We start from the raw sequence: 20,313 nt of genomic DNA on the forward strand, positions 1-20,313 counted from the left end.
AAAGCATAAGACCGATTGTCTGTGCCGCAAACTGCTACTGAGCCGCGAAACAGTTTAGCGACCGGTGTCATAACTAGCTCGCAGAGCTAACCTAAAAGCGTGAGCGGAATAAGCGTGGTACTATACACCACTCGCTTGCGTTTCCCACCGCCCACTTGTCATACATCACTGTAGTGGGTAGGCGCACCCCGTCAACTACTAAAACGTATATGACTATCAGTAATTGATTTATCTTGTTAAAGGCAGCGATTCGCTGCCACGCCTAGGTCGTTGAATGTCAGCAAGTACCTGTCCACCATTAAAGCGCATGGAGCCTTATTCTGGCTGGTAGCCAGCCGTATCTCTCGGTTAGCTTCCTACAGCAGCGCGATAGGAGTCTTTTCGCTTAGGTAAACTACTGATGTCGGTTGAATAAAGCTACCGCATCAAGGAACTCCCACACGGTCCGACAATGCGGCTCTCGCCACATTGACTTGCCGCTTGTGAGTGGCCGATTTTCCCCTTGACCTCTAAGTTCCGTGGTGGCCTGAGTTCTGGCCCTCCCCAAGAGCTGGGCGATCGAATATCATGTGTTCGTTCAATCGGACCTCCCCGCAGTTGCACAAACAAGATTTTATGTGCGCGCGCGTGCGGGTCTGCATTTACATGTATTGTATGTTGAGCATGATTACGTAATAAGTTAGTTACGTAGTAATAGGTTAATTAAATAAGCGTAAATTTTGTTTTAACTCTTTCGTGTATCGTTAAAATGGAAATTTATTTTCGTTAATATTTAATGTAATTATAAGTTCCGCAAGATTGAAAATAACTTATTTGGTATTAGAGGACGTTTGATGGATGGACAACGTATAAGCGAAAAAAAATTTTAGATGGAATAATTTTGTTGTTTAAAAGTACCGGTAAAGATGTCGTGACATTCGTTGCCATAGTGGGGGATGACAGAGAAATATGTGTGTCCCGCAGTCGTGCTGTGTAACTGTACGGGATAGTGTAGTACGTGTGTTCGTAGACTCAATTTGTAAGACTTGTTACTGACTCGAGTGAACGTCATCCAGTTTTCTTCTTTTTGTCGAGATATTACTGATTAAGGTGAGTAATTACTTTTTTAATTTTTTTTACAATTTTTGAAACAATAATCTGCAGATGTTTTCTCTTTCTATGTATGTATTCAAATAATTTATTAAATTAAAAATGTTAATAGCCCGAATTTACACTCATTAATTTAAAAAAATAAATAATTATTCACCGTGTTTAAATTTTCTTCGTAACATTTAAAAAATATTTACCGTTAATTTTTTTAATTGAATTTTTCTGTTTTAAATTTATTACGAGGCACAAAAACATCAATTTGCTGGATCAAACAACCTACTAACATGACGGTTTTGGTTTGACTCCAAGCGTTGAGTCAATTCTTACCAATTTTTTTTTATACAAAAAAAAACCCTCATGGTTTAACTTTAATTTTAAGTTTCAGTTTAATAAGATGCGCTTATTTAAATATTTATATTTGGTTTCTTAAAAACAAATTTATTATTATAAGAGTTAATCTTTTGGATTTAAATTGAGAATATTTTATTAAGCTTCCGGGTTTATTTTCATCTATTTTGGATTCTTGATTTTTTTTGTTGTATTGAATTAGCATAAGGGGTAGCTTTACGGTCTGGTTTTGATGCTTTAAATTGTTAGCTTTTAAGTTTATTTTCTTATATTTTGAACCCTTGTTTTTTTATATTAAATTGATTTAAGGTTAGGGGTAGCTTTAAGTTCTAATTTTGATGGTTTAAATTGTTAGCTTTTAAGATTATTTTTATCTATTTTGAATTCTTTGTTTTGACTTAGTCGGGGTATTAACGGGCTCATGTAGAGGCCCCTACTTCAGGTTCTATAATTTTAGCCGGTGTAATATTAAAGTTGGGGGGTATGGTTACCCCCAGTATGGGGGGCTTTACCCCCAGTAAAGTATGGGGGTATGGTTGGATTCGTCGATTAGGTTATATTTATTTTTTTTTATTTAATTACGGTTATTTTTTTGTTAGTATTTGTTTATTTGGTCGTTAGAATATTTTGTATAATTCAAAGAGATTTAAAGGTTCTTGTTGCTTATTCTTCGTCTGTTTGTCACATAAGTCTGGTTATTTACTATAACTGGTTTGGGATTAATCGGTTCATCGTGTTTTATGGTCGCTCCTGCTTTTGTTATTTACATATGTCGGGGTTATTTACGATCGATCGGGAAGACGAAGATTCTTTCTCGTTAAGGGATTGCTTAATTATTTACCTTTACTTAAGTTTTTTTTTTTGATTTTTGGTTTGCGTCTTCTTGTCCTCCTAGATTGAATTTATTTTCTGATATTAGTTTAATTATTTCTATTTTAAGATGAAGATTTTATTTTTTATTTTTATTTTTCCTGCTTGTTATAAAGTAATAATTTTTTCTTTAACTCAGCACGGTCTTTATTCCGGTGATTTAATTTTAATTAGTTCTTGTTATGTTCGTGAATTTTATGTTTTGCTTCTTCATTGTTTCTTTATTTTTATTATATAATATTTGATTTATTTATTTTAATTTAAAATTTTGATTTGTGATGTCAAAGATCTTTTTGAGAATAGGCTATGTTTTTCTGTTACAATCTTTTTTTTTCTTTGGTATTTATTTGTTTGAATATGATTTCGTTTTTTTTGATTGAATTTCTTGTTTTTTTATGTCTTGTATTTTTAATTAGAAGTTGTGTTTTATTTTATAGTCTTGGTGATTTAAATTTAGTTCGGTTTTATTATTTGGTTGTTTTATTTATTCTAAGTACGGTTTTTTTATTTTAATACCTGATTTTATTTGTTTATTATTAGGCTGAGATGGTCTCGGGTTAATTTTTTATTGTTTAGTTATTTATTATCAAAATAGAGTTTCTTTATGTTCTGGTCTTATTACTTTATTAATAAATCGTGCAGGCGATGTATTTTTAATTTTGTGTATCGGTTTATTTATTAATTTTGGTTCTTTTCATTATATTTTTTTGCCGGTGATTTTATTAATTTGGTTTTATTTGCTTCTTTTACTAAAAGCGCTCGGTTCCCCTTTTGTGTTTGGTTGCCTTCGGCGACGGCAGCTCCAACCCCTGTTTCTACTTTGGTGACTTCTGGTGTTTATTTAATTATTCGATTTAATTATTTTATTTATTTTTGCGATACTTGTGCCGCTCGTTTAGAAAATGATTTGAGGAAGATTATTGCTTTTTCTACTCTTAGACGGTTGGGATTTATATTTTTTATTCTTTCTCTTGGGTCTTCATCTCTTTGTTTTATTCATTTATTAATTCACGCTGTGTTTAAATCGTTACTTTTTTGTGTTCCGGTATTATTTTTATTCATTGTTTTTTAGGTAGTCAAGATATCCGATTTATTGGAGGCTTAGTTAAGCATTTTTTGTTTCTTTAGTTTGTTTATGTGGATTTCCTTTTTTTCTGGGTTTTATTCAAGGGATTTTATTTTAGATTTTTTTTTAAATATTTAGTTTTTTTTTTAGGTCGGCGGCGGGTTACTTTTATTTATAATTTACGTTTAATTTATTATTTGTTTTCTTCTAATTCTTTTTTTCCCTTATATTAATTTTTCTTATAGTTTATATCTGAATATTTCTCTTTTTTATATTTTTTTTGTTTATTTGTTGGTTTTTTATGTTTTGATTATTTGAGGATGATTTTAGGTTAATTTTTTTATATTTATTTATTTTTTGTTTGTTTTTGGATGTAGTGAGTTCTTTATATTTTTACTTTGGTTTGATTTATATATGGTTTTTGGGTTTTTATTCTTCTGGTTTTTTTTTAAATTTTGTTATTTTAGATATGGATTACTTGTAGAGTATTTTGTTTCAGGTGGCTTAATTGGGTTTTTGAGGTGGTTAGGATTTTTTTTATATAGGTGTACTTGAACGTTCTTAGGTTTTACTTTTTTTTTGTTCGGATAGCTTAATTTAAAGCTTAACATTGAAGTTATTATGAATTTTTTCTCGTGACATTTACAAAATTTATTTATTTATACGTTGAAAGTATTGTTGTTATTTTTAAACTATATAAATAAGAATAAAGTCTTTCACTTGAAAGGTAATTAGCGGCTCCTTTTCTTTTAATTCTCTTGACTGGATATTATCAATTTTTTCGTTAACAGTGAATAGCTTCTATTTTAGCTTCGGCTAATTTGAGTATGAGGATTATCCTTAATATTAAGTCGAAATTAATTGTAATCTTCTTCATTACTCTATTTAAGAGAAATTGATTTTTCAATAATTTTTATTTGCAAAGTAAATGTTATATTTAACTATTCTCCTTCTTTACTTCGTTCTAGTATTCCTATCTTTCATACCGTGTATACGTCGATTTCAGGCGTAAGTTTGTCTTCTTCAACAGCCCGTAAGTCATCTAAACAATAACGCGTAAGTAAACGATCGCGCAGGAGTTATAAATTAAAAACGTAAGTAATTTCATCAGAGGGTTAGATACCGGGATTTCGGTTCGATTCCCAGCTTGTGTTCATTTTTTTTTTAGCTATTTATCGCACTGTATCGCGTAAGAATTTATTATAACTGAAAGTTACTTCAAATTTATTGTTAAAATAAATGTATTTTTTTTTCAACAAGTAAAGTAATCAAATGTAAATTTTTTAACAGAAAGCTTGGCACCGTATTTTTTTAATTTTTATATATATAAAATGATTTCATTCCAATGGAGTAAATTTTCTGTGAAAAAATACTCATCTCGTACATTTTATCGATCGATGAAATCAAAATAATGAATCCGCGATGAAAAAATATTTTGTTAAGTTTCGAGTTTTTTGCGTAATTAAAGAACGGAGGAATCTCTTACTCGTACATATTTTTAAAACAGAAATCCGTTCTTTTTGTACAGTAAATAATTCTGGGTTCGATTTCAGGGTTAGGCTTGGAATTATGTTATATTATTTTCAAAATTCGTAAATAATAAACCCTCTTGTAAAAAAAATGCGTGAATATTAAACGGTTACCGACCGGTTTCCTATTTACGACTGGTGAAAGAGCAGCGAAAAGGTTTTTCTTTGTTTGATTCAAAATTTGTATAGGCTATACAATTTTAGGAATAATGACTTTAAAATTTCTCATTCGCTAAACTATACGATAAACAGAACAGAAAAGGCAGTTATAAAAACTTATTCTAATCTTAGCTGATTGTAGACAATGGCCTGCTATGCGGGCAGGTACCGTAACGGTAACTATACAATCTCACTACGGAAGCCAAGGATGGAATCCCCCGATCTATCGAAAACACGTTTAAGTCTTAATATATGTCCAAGCCTGTCGAATAAATAAGGTAACAGGGTTAATATTATTTTGAATTCCAAGTAATATGTTCATAACGTTTTGGAAGGTCGGTAAGCGATTAGTTTCATCTTTTTGTTTCCCCGAGAATTTTATACTATCTTACCTTATACCTACCTGAAATATTTCGGTAAGGCGATAACCGTAAATTCTTTACAGGTATAAACCTTTGTTAGTGCAAAATTTAAAGTTACATCGGAAACAAATAATGTTGAAATTATGACCCAAACCCTAATAATAACAGCCTTCCGATAATTATAATAAAAACTAATTTGCAATACTACTAGAAATTAAACGTCCTGGTCAACCGAGGTATTGTTTACTTTAATTATCATATTTAATTTAAAAATTTACCTTCATATTTTCAGTTCTAAAGTCAACAAATTTTGAAAAAATTTAAACAATTTTGAAGTTTAAAAAATTTGTTACAGATTTAGAAGGTAAATCGGTTGTTATTTTAGTACGGTGCGAATTATAGACTTCTCATTTTGGCTTCAACATATACAAGTACAGCATTTATATATATATATAACCAGACAAAGAAAATATTTTCGTGTGTCTCAACGCAATACTTCGGCTTATGAGAAGGGTCGTATTACGTTTCTACTGCCTTTTTTAATAAATTGAAAGACTTAAAATATCCCACCGATTCGATTAAAATACAATCAAAAAATTTTGTTTGTCGATGAAGTTTTACAAATGATTTTCCGCATCCCTTTCAGTCTATACATAAATATACGCTTAAAATATTTTTGAATAACCGCTGAATTGTTTTTCTCTTCCAAACATAATGTTTTTCTGCAATTTCCAGGGAGTCCACTTCTTTTTGTTTTTAGAGAACACCGTTACGGAAACAAACCGATCTCGATGTGTGAAAACAGGCTTTTTTCTCTCGATTAGAGGCCTCCGAGATCGCCAGATCTCTTTGTGTGGGATATCGTAAAGAATCCGTGTAAGCGCCTCCACTTCAGGCTACAGCGGTCGAACTGTGGAACCGCATAACCACCAACGTGTGCTAGCAGTGAACCTTGTGTATTCCGAGGGGGGACGTAAAAACTTCACGAATAACACGTAATATAAAATTAATCTTAAGTTTTTATATTCGATATTTTTCAAAATGTAAAAGATTCAAATCGCACGATTTTTTTTAGGATACGCTTTTTTCCGTTCGTATATTTCCTTTACTACTGCTATTCTAATATTTATTATTTAATTTCACTTTTTTAATATTTTTTTAGCATTTTATCAAAGTATCTGTACTTTTTTCTCGATTCTTTTTTTCTTGGCGGATATATTCAATCGCTTTTAATTAATTTATTTTTTTATCAAGATTCATTTTCTTACTGCTTCTTCGTTTCTAGCTCAACAGGGTCTTCTTTCCCCGCTAATTTTTCCAAGCCCGTTCCCTTGGCAGTGGTTTCGCTAGATAGTAGATAAAGTTTTTTTTTTTTTAATTTTGAAATCATCTGTTGAATATCCTGCGTTTTATCTTCAAAAAAGTGTCGTGTAAAAGCTTACGTTTCCTCTTTCTAATGCTATTAAGCTGATTCCCTCTTATTCTTTTGTAGATAATATTTGATATACTAAAGTCAAATTAATACGCATAATTTTAAGAAAATATTTTGTTAAAAATGCAAATACAGTATTATTATTATTATTTGATGGAACAGAACAGTACTTAAGATAGTGGAGAAATTACCTATTATATCATCGATTGAACCGATTACAGATATTTAAACTATACTTTTTACTTTAAAATAAATACCGGTCAAGTAAAGTAAACCCTTGAGACTAAGCGAATAACCTTTTACTTATACTTATAAGTAAACACTTGTAACATTCGTAGTTTTCCCATTTTGCTTTTACTTATCCAGTATTCTCTTTACTTATCAAGTAAACACTTATACGATTAATATCCTGTACATCATCATGTTCAGACACGTTTGTCAATACATCAAACGTTTCATTTGTTTTAATCTTTTCCCATCACAATGATCCGCGGTTGATTGGTATCCGCGAAAATATGTTTGTATCTGATTAATTGGAGAATTATTTTGCGCATTTCTAACGCGTTTTTTATTAGCGATTTTTTTTTTTTTTGCTTTCTGTTATGAAACATAGTTTGCTGATTTTAAAAATAATACTTTCAAGCAAATCGGTTGAAAATTGGGCAAAATATGATGAAAAACCCGTGTCATAAATCACAGATTAGTAACATATGTTAGTATAAGTGAACGTAGATTCAGAAAACTACGTTTTATAAAAATTCCCACCGCTCAAAAGGCTATTCATATTGACAAAACCCCATTTTTACTGTAAACTCTTATTCATTACGAATCGTTATGCGTTACATGTTTACCGATATCATTTGTCAGAAAAGATATTTATAGACCTCAAATAAAGTGACGTATTTATTTCTAAGTGCGTGCAATCCACAGCACCTATTACGCTCGGCATTTTAAAGCGAGATCTCCTTTTTCTCTTGGCTTCATTTAACTCATGAGCATTCTGTGGGAAGCGAATCCACTCGGATGCCTTTTCGTTTATTTTATTCAGAACGTAATCGAAAGTTTTGCATACTGTAGAACGGTGAATCCCGAAGTCTTCACCGACACAGTTTTGAAATCCAGGGTCTGATAAGTACCGCAAAAATACTTCCATCTTCTGTTGCGATGACAGAGCACCTCCTCGCTTTTCATTACTTTCTTCCAAAAAAGCGTTCGTCAAAAATTCAACTGATTCTTTTGTAAAACGAATTAGTTCTTCATATCTTCTTGGACTCAATACTCGCCTTTCTTTGTAAGTTTTTGGTTGACGAATGTTGACAAAGGCAGCCGTACCAAGTATAAAAAATTAAATGAAAGTTTGATTTTTTTTTTGTCTTCAGTCGTTTGACCGGTTTGATGCAGCTCTCCAAGATTCCCTATCTAAAAAGTTAATCTAGAAAGTTTGATAAGGTTACTAAATAGCTACCTTGAAATTCTACCGGTAAATACTTGAATACTCTTCCGAACTTAGGATTTTATTCACTCGTTTTAAGTAAAGTCTGACCGGAATCAGTAATTGCGTATAGTTACAAGTAAACGCTTGATAAGTAAAGGTTATTCACTTCCCTATTTTACAAGTAAAGAGAATACTTGTCAAGTATTTGGTTTACCTTTGTTTATTCACAGAACTGCAAGTAAACACTTGTATAATTGCAAGTAAAAGTAAATACTGGTTTTTATTCGCTTCACTAATAGTTGATAATCTATAGATCTCCTTATAACATATACGTACGATGGGTAAAGTTAGTTTAAAATATAATCAAAAGAATGATAGTTTGTTTTCAGATGAAGCAAAAAAAAAACAAAACAAAAACGCGTAGTTGTTAGCCATAAATTATTTACGATGACCTAATGTGTCAAAATGTATTTTTTTATTATTAAATAAAAGAAAACCTTTTATTTCATTTATTAATTTATAACATATCCGTGTGATTTTTTTCTAAATTCTTATTACAAAGAAATTACGCAACGTCAATGTATTTTTCGTAATAACGGTCATAAATATAAGGGGAAAGGAAACATTAAGAAAAAATTATTAAATCTATAGAGTGAGATTACGTGTGTGTTGCGCGCGCGCGATATTGGTAAAGAATTAGTTTTATGTAAAGAAATTAAATAATAGTTCGTTGTTAAAGTAATTAACTTAAAAATATTTTTTCAGTCCATACGTGCATAAACCTTTAGGAATTTTTTTTATCGCAATTTAAATCGAATTCAAATAGGCCATTTCTTTCTAGCTTTATAGTTTGTTCCATTTTTCAATAATATACAAACATATATATATATATATTAGCCGCCGGAATATGCTAAAATGTTTTCCATTCTTCACTACCATCCACCATCCACAAGCTTTCGAGTTTTGTATTTATTATCGACTGAGAAAAAAACCAACAAAAAATCTCAATTTTTCTTCGGTTGTAGAACAATTTACCCTACACTTGACACGCTTATTTCATGCCGTTTGAAAATTTAGCGTATTAGTCTTCGAACAGTCGTCGTAGGCAGGCTGTCGATTAGTTTCTATTGCGTATTTCCGTAAACGCATTAGATGTAGTTAATATGCCAAGGTAGATCTAGAAACTGTAAGGACTCTGAAATGAAAAGATTAGCGCAGAAACAAAAGCGTGTAGAAGAGCGTAAAACTAATAATATTTCATAAAATCAAATTATTTGTTATACTTCTTTCTGTAGCAGATTTGACGGAAAAATTTTCACGATTATTCAGTAGAATAATCATTTTTATAGATTTGCTATAAAAGAATGACTAATTTCATCAACAGTTACAATCTTAATCCTAATTATAGGACTTATCCATGAATGAAAAATAGGAATACTAGAATGAAGAAATTAAGGAGAATAGTTAAATATAACATTTACTTTGCAAATAAAAATTATTGAATAATTAATTTCGACTTAATTTTAAGGATAATCCTCATACTGAATTTAACTGAAGCTAAATAGAAGCTATTCACTGTTAATGAAAAAATTGATTATATCCAGTTAAAAGAATAAAAAGTAAAGGAGCCGCTAACTACCTTTCAAGTGAAATCACTTTATTCTTATTTATATAGTTTAAAAAAAACAACAATACTTTCAACGTATAAATAAATAAATTTTATAAATGTCCAGAGAAAAAATTCATAATAACAATTTCAATGTTAGGCTTTTAATTAAGCTATCCGAACAAAATAAAAAAAAATAAAAATAATAAAACCTAAGAATATTTAAAAAAAAAATAAAACCTAAGAATATTTAAAGTAAACCTATCAAAAAAAAAACCTAACCATTGCAAAAATCCTACTAAACCACCCGAAACAAAATATTCTAATCAACCCGAATCAACTAATCTATAACTAAAATAACAAAAACTAAAAAACCGATTTAAAAAACCCTGAAGAATAAAATCTTAAAAACCACATAGAACTGAAAAAATAAATATAAATCAAACCAAAATAAAAATATAAAAAACTCAAAACATCAAAAAACAACAAAAACAAAGGAATCAACTTAAAATCAAAAGACAAAAGAGCCAACAAATAAACAAGAAAAATATAAAAAAGAAGAGAAATATTCATAAAAAAACTGTAACAAAAATTAATATAAGGAAAAAAAAAGAATTGGAAGAAAATAAATAATAAATTAAACGTAAACTGTAAATAAAAGTAACACACAAAAAAAAAATTCTATAATCAAATAAAAAAAAAAAAATAAAATAAAATCCTTCGAGTAAAATCCAGAAAAAAAGGGAAACCCACATAAACAAATTAAAGAAACAAAAAATGCTGAACTCACATAGGGACATTGCTTTACCAACCCACCTATAAATCGAATATCTTGACTACCTAAAAAACAACGAATAAGAATTCCAGAACACAAAAAAAGTAACGACTTAAATAAGGCATGAATCAACAAATGAATAAAACAAAGAGTCAAAGAACCTAAAGAAAGAGTAAAAAATATAAATCCTAATTGTCTAAGAGTAGAAAAGGCAATAATCTTTTTTAAATCATTTTCTAAACGAGCAGCAAACCCAGATAAAACTATTGTAACCAAAGAAATAATTATTAAAAAATAAGTATCACAAAATAAAATAAAATAATTAAACGGAATAATTAAATAAACACCAGAAGTTACTAAAGTAGAAGAATCAACCAAAGAAGAGACAGGAGTAGGAGCTGCTATAGCTGAAGGCAACCAAACACAAAATGGAAACTGAGCACTTTTAGTAAAAGAAGCAAATAAAACTAAATAAACCAAAATAATAAAATCATTATTAAAAAAATTAATATAAAAAATATAATGAAAAGAACCAAAATTTATAAATACATCTCTAATACGATTCATTAATAAAGTAATAAGACCAGAATACAAAGAAACTCTATTTTGATAATAAATAACTAAACAATAAGATACCAGCCCCAAACCATCTCAACCCAACAATAAACAAATAAAATCAGGTATTAAAATAAAAAAAACCATACTCAAAATAAATAAAAAAACCAAATAATAAAAACGAACTAAATTTAAATCACCCCTTATATAACCTAAACTATAAAATAAAACACAATCTCTAATTAAAAATACAAAAGACATAAACAAACAAGAAATTCAATCAAAAAAAAATCAAACTTATAGAAAAGGAATTAAAAAAAATAAATAATCACTCAAAAAAAAAAACAAGATCATACTCAAACAAATAAATACCAAAAAGATTGTAGCAGAAAAACATAGCCTATCCTCAAAAAGATCTTTGACATCACAAATCAAAATTTTAAATTAAAATAAATAAGCAAAATAAAAAAAAATATAAGTCAAACATTATATAAAAAATAGGAAAACAATGGAGAAGAACATAAAATTCACCAACACAACAAGAATTAATTAAAATTAAATCACCAGAATATAAACCATGCTGAGTTAAAGAAAAAATTATCACTCTATAACAAGCAGAAAAAAAATAAACATCAAAAAAATAACTGAAAAAAATCTTCATCTTAAAATAGAAATAATTAAACAAATTTCAGAAAATAAATTTAATCTGGGAGAACAAGATATATTTATAACACAAAACAAAAATCAAAAGAAACTAAGTGAAGGTAAATAGTTAAGTAACCCCCTAACAATAAAAAATCTTCGGCTTCCTAACCGATAATAAATAATACCGATTAAAAAAAAAAAGACCAGATGAAACAAAGGCATGAGCAACTATAAAAGATAATGAACCAATAAACCCAAGACCAGACATAGTAAATAATCCACAAATAACCAAACTTATGTGACAAACAGAAGAATAGGCAACAAACACCTTTAAATCTCTTTGAATTATACAAAATATTCTTACAAAAAAACAGCCAAATAAACAAATACTAACAAAAAATAACCATAATTAAATAAAAAATAATAAATATAACCTAAACAACGAATAAATCCATAACCCCCCAACTTTAATATCACACCAGCTAAAATTATAGAACCTTTTATGTAGGCGCCTCAACATGAGCCCTAGGCAACCATAAATGAAACCCAAATAAAGGAAACTTAATCAAAAAATAAAATAAAATAATAAACATCAAATAATTATTCAGTAAAAAATCAAAAAATAAATAATTAAAATAACCATAAAAACTATTTAAATAAAAAAATTCTAAACAAAAAGGGGAAAGAACCAAAAAGAGTATAAAAAATTTAAAAAAATCCTGCGCTTAAACGTTCAGGCTGATATCCTCACCCAAAAATCAACAAAAATAAAGGAATCAATCTACACTCAAAGAAAAAAATAAAAATAATAAAAAATGAAAACAAAAAATATAAATCTTAGACAACAAATCAAAATAATAATGTAAATAAACAGATAACAAAACAACAATAAAGATTCAAACACTTAAACAACAAAAAATATATGAAACCCTATCAATTATAAAAAAAAAACCCACTAAATACACAAATCAATTATTTAAGACACAAAAAAGGATTAAAGAAAACAGAAAAAAAAAAATTTTAACATAAGGTCAATCTATCTAAATAATCTCTTCTAGAATTACGAATTAAAAAAACCAATAAAGAAAGTCCTAAAACACAATCACAAACCCCAAACACCAAATAAATAACTAAAAAATAATAATCAAAATCAAAATAACCTATAAACCCAAAAATAAAAAAAAAGAATAAAGTAATAAATATTCAAGCCCCAAAAGACATAAAAGAAAATGCCTACGAACAAATAAAAAAATAATTAATCTAAAAAAATAAATAATTATCATAAGTAAAGTTTAGGATAGTTTAAAAAAAACAATGAACTTGTAAATCATAATTTAAAAAAAATTTATCTAAACAAAATCAGTAAAGAAAAAATCATGTTTAGTATCCAAAACTAATATTTTATATTAAAATACTTACTGAATTTTCACAAAATATTTAATTTTATCAAACATTATTATACCTCCAATACTTAAAACACCCTATATCACTAGGATCAATACTAATTTTCCAAACAGCCCTAATGTGCAGAAATAATTCAATAATAATTAAATCATCATGATATATTTATATTATATTCTTAACAACAGTAGGAGGACTAATAATTATATTCATATATATATATATATCAAGAATTGCATCAAATTAAAAATTCAAACCAAGAACAAAATTTTTTTTAATCTGAATATTAGTCGCATTAATTTCTGTTATAATAAGAAATTTAGATCCAACAACAGAAATAATTACTAAACTTAATGAAATAAAGGAAATGACAACCGAACTAACTGAAGAAAAATCAACAAGAAAATTTTTTAGAATATATAAAATAAATATTACAATTACAATAATATTAATGCTAATTATTACAATAATCTCAGTAAACAACATCGTAAGAACATTTGAAGGACCACTTAAAAAAACTTATGTTTAAATCAATACGTAAATTAAGACCGATTAATTCCTTCTTAATTGATTTACCAAGACCATCAAATATTTCATTACGATGAAACTTTGGATCGCTTCTAGGAATATGCTTAATAATTCAAATTATTTCAGGATTATTCCTAGCGATACATTATTCACCAAGAATTGATAAAGCTTTTAAAAGAATTGTACATATTACCCGAGAGGTGAATTACGGATGAATAATTCGAAATATTCACGCAAATGGTGCATCATTATTCTTCATTTTAATTTTTATACACGCAGGACGAGGTATATATTATGGATCATTTAAATAAAAGAAAACATGAATATCAGGATCATTAATTCTTTTAACATTAATGGCAACCGCATTCATAGGATATGTACTACCGTGAGGTCAAATATCCTTCTGAGGAGCAACAGTAATTACAAACTTAATTTCAGCAATTCCTTACATAGGAGAAATAGTAGTACAATGAGTATGAGGGGGGTTTGCTGTAGACAATCCTACGCCCTACGCTAAATCGATTCTTCACATTCCACTTTATTTTACCATTCATCTTATCAATAATAGTAATGTTACACCTAATATATTCCTACAAGAATCCGGATCATCCAACCCACTAGGTATGAAAAACAATATTGACAAAATTCCATTTCACCCCTACTTTACAACAAAGGATATCTTAGGAATAGCAATAACAATAATAATTAATTTAAATCCATTCCTCACTATAGACCCAGAAAATTTTACACCAGCAAATCCACTAAGAACACCTCCACACATTCAACCAGAATGATACTTTCTATTCGCATATGCAATTCTACGATCTATCCCTAGAAAATTAGGAGTAGTAGTAGCACTAATAATATCGATTATAATTATTATATCGATACCATTCTCAATAAAAATAAAATTCCAAACAAGATCATTCTACCCAATAAATAAAATAATATTTTGAACTATAGTAAATACATTTATTTTACTCACATGAATCGGAGCACGACCAGTAAAAGAACCATATATTATTACAGGACAAATCTTAACCACAATTTACTTTTCATTTTTTATTATTCATCCCATGTCTGCAAAGATATGAGATAAGTTATAAGTTAAGCTCAAAGCAATATAACTTGAAATTATAGGAAAGTATAAAATACTATTAACTTTTTTTCACCTTAAAATAATGAAAAACAAAAAAAAAATAATAAAAAAAATAAAAACCAAAATATAATTTAAAGTAACAGGTAAATAGCTCCTTCAACACATATATATTAATTTATCATAACGATAACGAGGAAAGGAACCACGAACCCAAACAAAAAAATAAATAAGAAAAATAACCCTAATAAAAAATAAAAAAATTATACAATCACCCCCCAAAAAAACTAAACAAGTAAAAAATCTCATAAATATTATATTTCTATATTCAGATAAAAAAAATAAAGAGAATCTAAATGATCTGTATTCAACATTAAATCCAGAAACCAACTCTGACTCACCCTCAGAAAAATCAAATGGAGAACGATTAGTTTCAGCCAAAATACAAGAAAGAAAAATTATAAATAAAGGAAAAGAAAAAATAAATCAAACATCCAACTGAAAATAACAAAAATAATTCAAATTAAAAGACTCGCAATATAAAATAAAACAAAAAATAACTAAAAAAAATCAACTTCATAAGAAATTCTTTGAGAAATTCTACGTATACAACCCAATAAAGAATAAACAGAATTAGATGACCAACCAGCAATTATAATAAAAAAAACCCCAAACCAGAACAAAAAAAAAAAAAGACAATAAGGAAATCCAACAAAATTAAAACTAAAAGGAAATATTAACCAAAAAATTAAAGAAACAGAAAGACCCAGAATAGGTACAAAAAAATAAATCAAATAATTTCCAAAAACAAGAAAATAAAATTCCCTTCTAAATAACTTTAAAGCATCTCTAATAGGCTGTAACAAACCAAATAAACCAACCCTATTAGGACCCTTGCGGAATTGAATGTAACCTAAAATCCTACGTTCAAATAAAGTAAAAAAAGCAACACCCAAAAGAATAAAAATAAATTAAAAAAAAGAACTAAGAATAAACATTTACTAACTGTAAAAATACATTATTAAATTCTAAATTTAAAGCACTTAAATCTGCCAAATTAGTAAATAAATTATTATATTACCAAAAATCCTTTCGTACCAATTAGAATAAATTTAAAGAAGATAGAAACCAACCTGGCTCACGCCCGGCTTGAACTCAGATCATGTAAAATTTTAAAGGTCGAACAGGCCCAAAACTGTAAAACCTACCCCACAGAAACTTTTAATCCACCATCGAGGTCGCAAACAAATCTATCAATAAGAACTCTCCAGATTTATAACGCTGTTATCCCTAAGGTATCTTAATCTTTTAATCAAAATAAAGGATCAAATACACATAAAAAAATGTAAAAAAAAAAATAAAGATTAAAATATTATTTTTCACCCCAACAAAATTTAATTAATAAAAATTTTAAAAATAAACTAAAAAAAAATTAAAAATAAAATAAAGATCTATAGGGTCTTATGTTCCCTCTCCTAAATTTAAGCTTTTTAACTTAAAAATAAAATTCAAACTAAATTTCAAAAATAAAGTATAATTCTCGTCAAACCATTCATTCCAGACCTCTCAATTAAAAGACTAATTATTATGCTACCTTAGCACAGTCAAAATACTGCGGCTATTTAAATCATTGAGCAGGCCAAACCTTAAATAAATTACAAAAGGACATGTTTTTGATAAAACAGGCGAAATTATTTCTTGCCTAATTCATAAATAAAATTTTTAAATCTACTAATTTAATCACAATTAAAAATAAAAAAATTAATTAAAATCCAGTAAAAAAATTAACATAAAAAAAACCCAATTTAATCTACAACGAACTTTAAATGATGAAAGATTCTAATCCAACAAGAAAAATAAAAAAAAATAAATTATATATAAAAAAAGAGCTTATCCTTAATATAAAATTTCAAAATGAAAAAAAAAAATTAACAAAAAGAAATTCTCGATTAAATCAATCTACCAGATAATCACATATAAAAAGAAATGAATTTCATATCGAAACAATCCCAAACTTATAAATAATTATTCCACAATAAAATACAGATTAAGATAGATCTTCACTATTCGGGGAAAAAAATATAAATTTAAAAAATTAATTTTCCCTGATACAAAAGGTACTAAAAAAAATTATTATTCTAAAATAAAATTTATTTATCCAATACTAAATTAACAATTAAATGAATATAAAGAATTAGCCCGTCAATTACTAGATAAAAGGTACATCTTCACGTTAAGAGATAATAGAGGTACACTTGCTCATGTTGAATTTGCTTAAGCAAATTAGATGTACTTAAGGAATTAATTAAATTTAAAAATTTTACTATAAAACAGGAAGACGTGATAAATGCAATTGTTGAAAGAATTGATTCGTTTGATTCATAGGTTCATGAAAATGAATTCTTTTATCAGATACAAGTCAATCTAATATACTATATTAGGTGTTTCAAAAAGGACGCAACCCTAAAATTAAGAAGGTAGAAGTCACGCATAGGTAAATTTTATTTCTCCCTATTGTACAGTTGGCAACACTGTACTCAAGGTTAGCGCAGCTTGTAACAGTTTAAATGTCCTTCGTCTTATACGCTAGTGCTAAACCAGTATAAACCAGTATTCGTCTCTATTGTGTCAACTACGTCATTTTCCAAGGACAAAAGTGTGTTTATTATTGCTCGAATAAATCTTACGAAAGAGTGAATAAAATAATATAAAATGATAAATTAAATTTTACATTTTTTTGTCTTTTTTTAACGATATTATTTTATCTGTAAGATAAATATTTTTAAATTTCAACGTTATTTTATTTACTGTAATAATTTAGGAGAATGACAAAACACTCGGAGCTTCCTTATATTATGTCTTGAAATGTTTATAAATTTGGATTATGTAAAATTTATTAAAGTCCAAATTTTTCGTATACGTATGCATATTTATACGTATATACAAGTGGAAGATTATATATGATGTTAACTTTGTTTATTGTAGATATTTCCTGTCGCCCTATGTCTCAATTTAGCCATTCTTTTACCTTAATTTTTAATATCTCCTTTTTCCAAGTATTTTATTATTTTCTTCTACGTAAACACACATGATGGGTTACATGATATATTGATGCTCTTGTATAAACATGGAAAAAATGAAATTCTCAAACTTTTTTTTTTTTTTTTTTTGGTTATATTGTTTTACTTAATTATAAAAAGTGATTGATATTTATGCTGAAATTTTTTATGACTACCGATACTGAAAACAGATGTTTGCTGTAAGATTTTCGTTATTTGTGTATAGCAATAGGAACATATTAAAGTTTAACTGTTATAACAGCAATACTATAATAACAATAAATTATACAATTAACTAAATTAAAGAAAATCAAATAAAAAAAAAAAACCTATCAGACTCAACTGAATTGAACAGTAACAAATCTTATTGTAAATAAGAATAAACCGAAGTCAGATTCTAGATACACTTTCCAGTACATCTACTTTGTTACGACTTATCTCAATTTATGAGAGTGACTGGCGATATGTACATAAATAAGAGCAAAATTCAAAAAAATTATTAAAAAAAATTACTATTAAATCCAAATTCAGATTTAATCAAATTAACAAATCAAAAAACAAAAATTAATGTAACCCATAATAACCTCTATATAACTGCATCTTGACCTAACATAAATCTTTAAAAAGAAAAAGAAAATAAATTTTCATTACACTCAACGACAGAGATATACAAGAAAAAAAAGGTACAAAAAATCGTGGAATATCATTTAAATTACAGGTTCCTCTAAAAAGATTTAAAAACCGCCAGATCTATTAAATTTCAATTATAAAAAATATACTACCTTAGAAAAAAATTACTAATTAAGAATAACAGGGTATCTAATCCTGGTTTAAATTCAAATTTACATAGAAAAAAAAAATTATTGTATAAATTTCACCTAAATACAAAATATTAAAACCAAATAAGACTAAATTCTAAAAAAATTAACTTGAACCTGAGGAATAACCGCAAATGCTGGCACAACATTTTTTGGTTCTAAAAAATATAACTTAAATTAAAAAATTTAATTAAAAAACCTTAACACTGAAAATAAAAATTAACCATTAAGGATATTTAACCTAACAAAAATTTACATGCGTTATAAATTTAAAGCCAGATTTTAAAACAAAAATCAAATTTTTTTTAAAACTATATTTAAAGGGGACCTTAACTCCAAAATTTTAAACAACAAATTAAACAAATTACATTCAAAAAAGGATCTCCTCCCTCGAGCAAACATAACTTCAAGCTATCCCTAACTGAAGTTAAATAAAATTATAGCTTAAACCAGTCAATAAAATCAAAAGCTAATAATTTAAGAAAAAGAAATATTAAATAAAGCTACCCCTAACATTATCTAATTTAAATAAAAAACAGTAGTTAAAATAAATAAAAGTAAACTTAAAAGTTGATATCTAAAAGCCACACAAATATAAGATAAAGCTACCCCTAACATTATCATAATTTTCTATATATAAAAAAAAAACAATGGTTCAAAATATATGAAAGTAAACTTAAACAACAATAATCTTAACATCACAAATAACAGTAGTATAATAATAAATTTGTTTTTAAAGAACCAAAATAAATACTTAAATAAAACATATGTAATTATTTTACTAAACTAAACCTTAAGATAGGAATTAAACCATGAGGTTTTTTTTTTAATAATTATATATTTTTAAATGCACTTATCATAATATAATTATATTCCTTAGGTTTTTTAAACTTTAAAATTTATTTGAATGAATAAAATTATTTTTAATAAATTCCTAAATTATTTTTAATAATTTAATTAAAAGTTGATTTTAATTAAATTCTTATAAAATAAGTATTTAATTAAATAATTTATTTTAGATGATTATCTTTACAAAAACTATTTTACATTAAACTAAAAATCTATATTATATTAAAATCTTTATTTAAATATAAGAGGTTATCTATTATATAATAAATTTTTTAATTTATATAACACTTATGAATTAAAATATTATACTTAATAAGATTAAATATTAAAGGGAGAAATAGATATATTTAAATAAATATATTACTATATATAATATATATATTATAACTATCTTTTTTCTTTTTTGTAACATAATAATTAATCAATTGAAAAAATTTTTGTTGAAAAATTAAACTCAAAAATTTCAAAAAAATTGCAAAAAAAAACAAATAAGCAAATAATGTACCGTATAAAAAAAAAGATATATAAAAAAAAGGAAAAAAAACAATGGATTTTTATACTCAAGCAAGATGCCTGATTAAAGGATTACTTTGATGAAGTAAATTAAGTGAAACCTCACTCATGCTAAATTGTAAAATCCAGAATAAAAACTGAAACTAAAGAAATCAAAATTCTTAATGCATCACACATC

General features: G+C 27.0%; 1 long non-coding RNA gene across 1 annotated transcript in view; it reads left to right on the plus strand.

Moving 5' to 3' along the window:
• The window catches only part of LOC142331092 (uncharacterized), a 114,219-nt gene that overhangs the window by 65,089 nt on the left and 28,817 nt on the right, over positions 1-20,313 (plus strand). The window contains exon 2 of the long non-coding RNA XR_012757884.1: positions 824-1,089. This is a non-coding gene — a long non-coding RNA (uncharacterized LOC142331092). The remainder of the gene's footprint in view (positions 1-823; positions 1,090-20,313) is intronic.

The sequence above is a fragment of the Lycorma delicatula genome, chromosome 10 (genome assembly GCF_047948215.1).
Source record: "Lycorma delicatula isolate Av1 chromosome 10, ASM4794821v1, whole genome shotgun sequence".
NCBI lineage: Eukaryota > Metazoa > Arthropoda > Insecta > Hemiptera > Fulgoridae > Lycorma > Lycorma delicatula.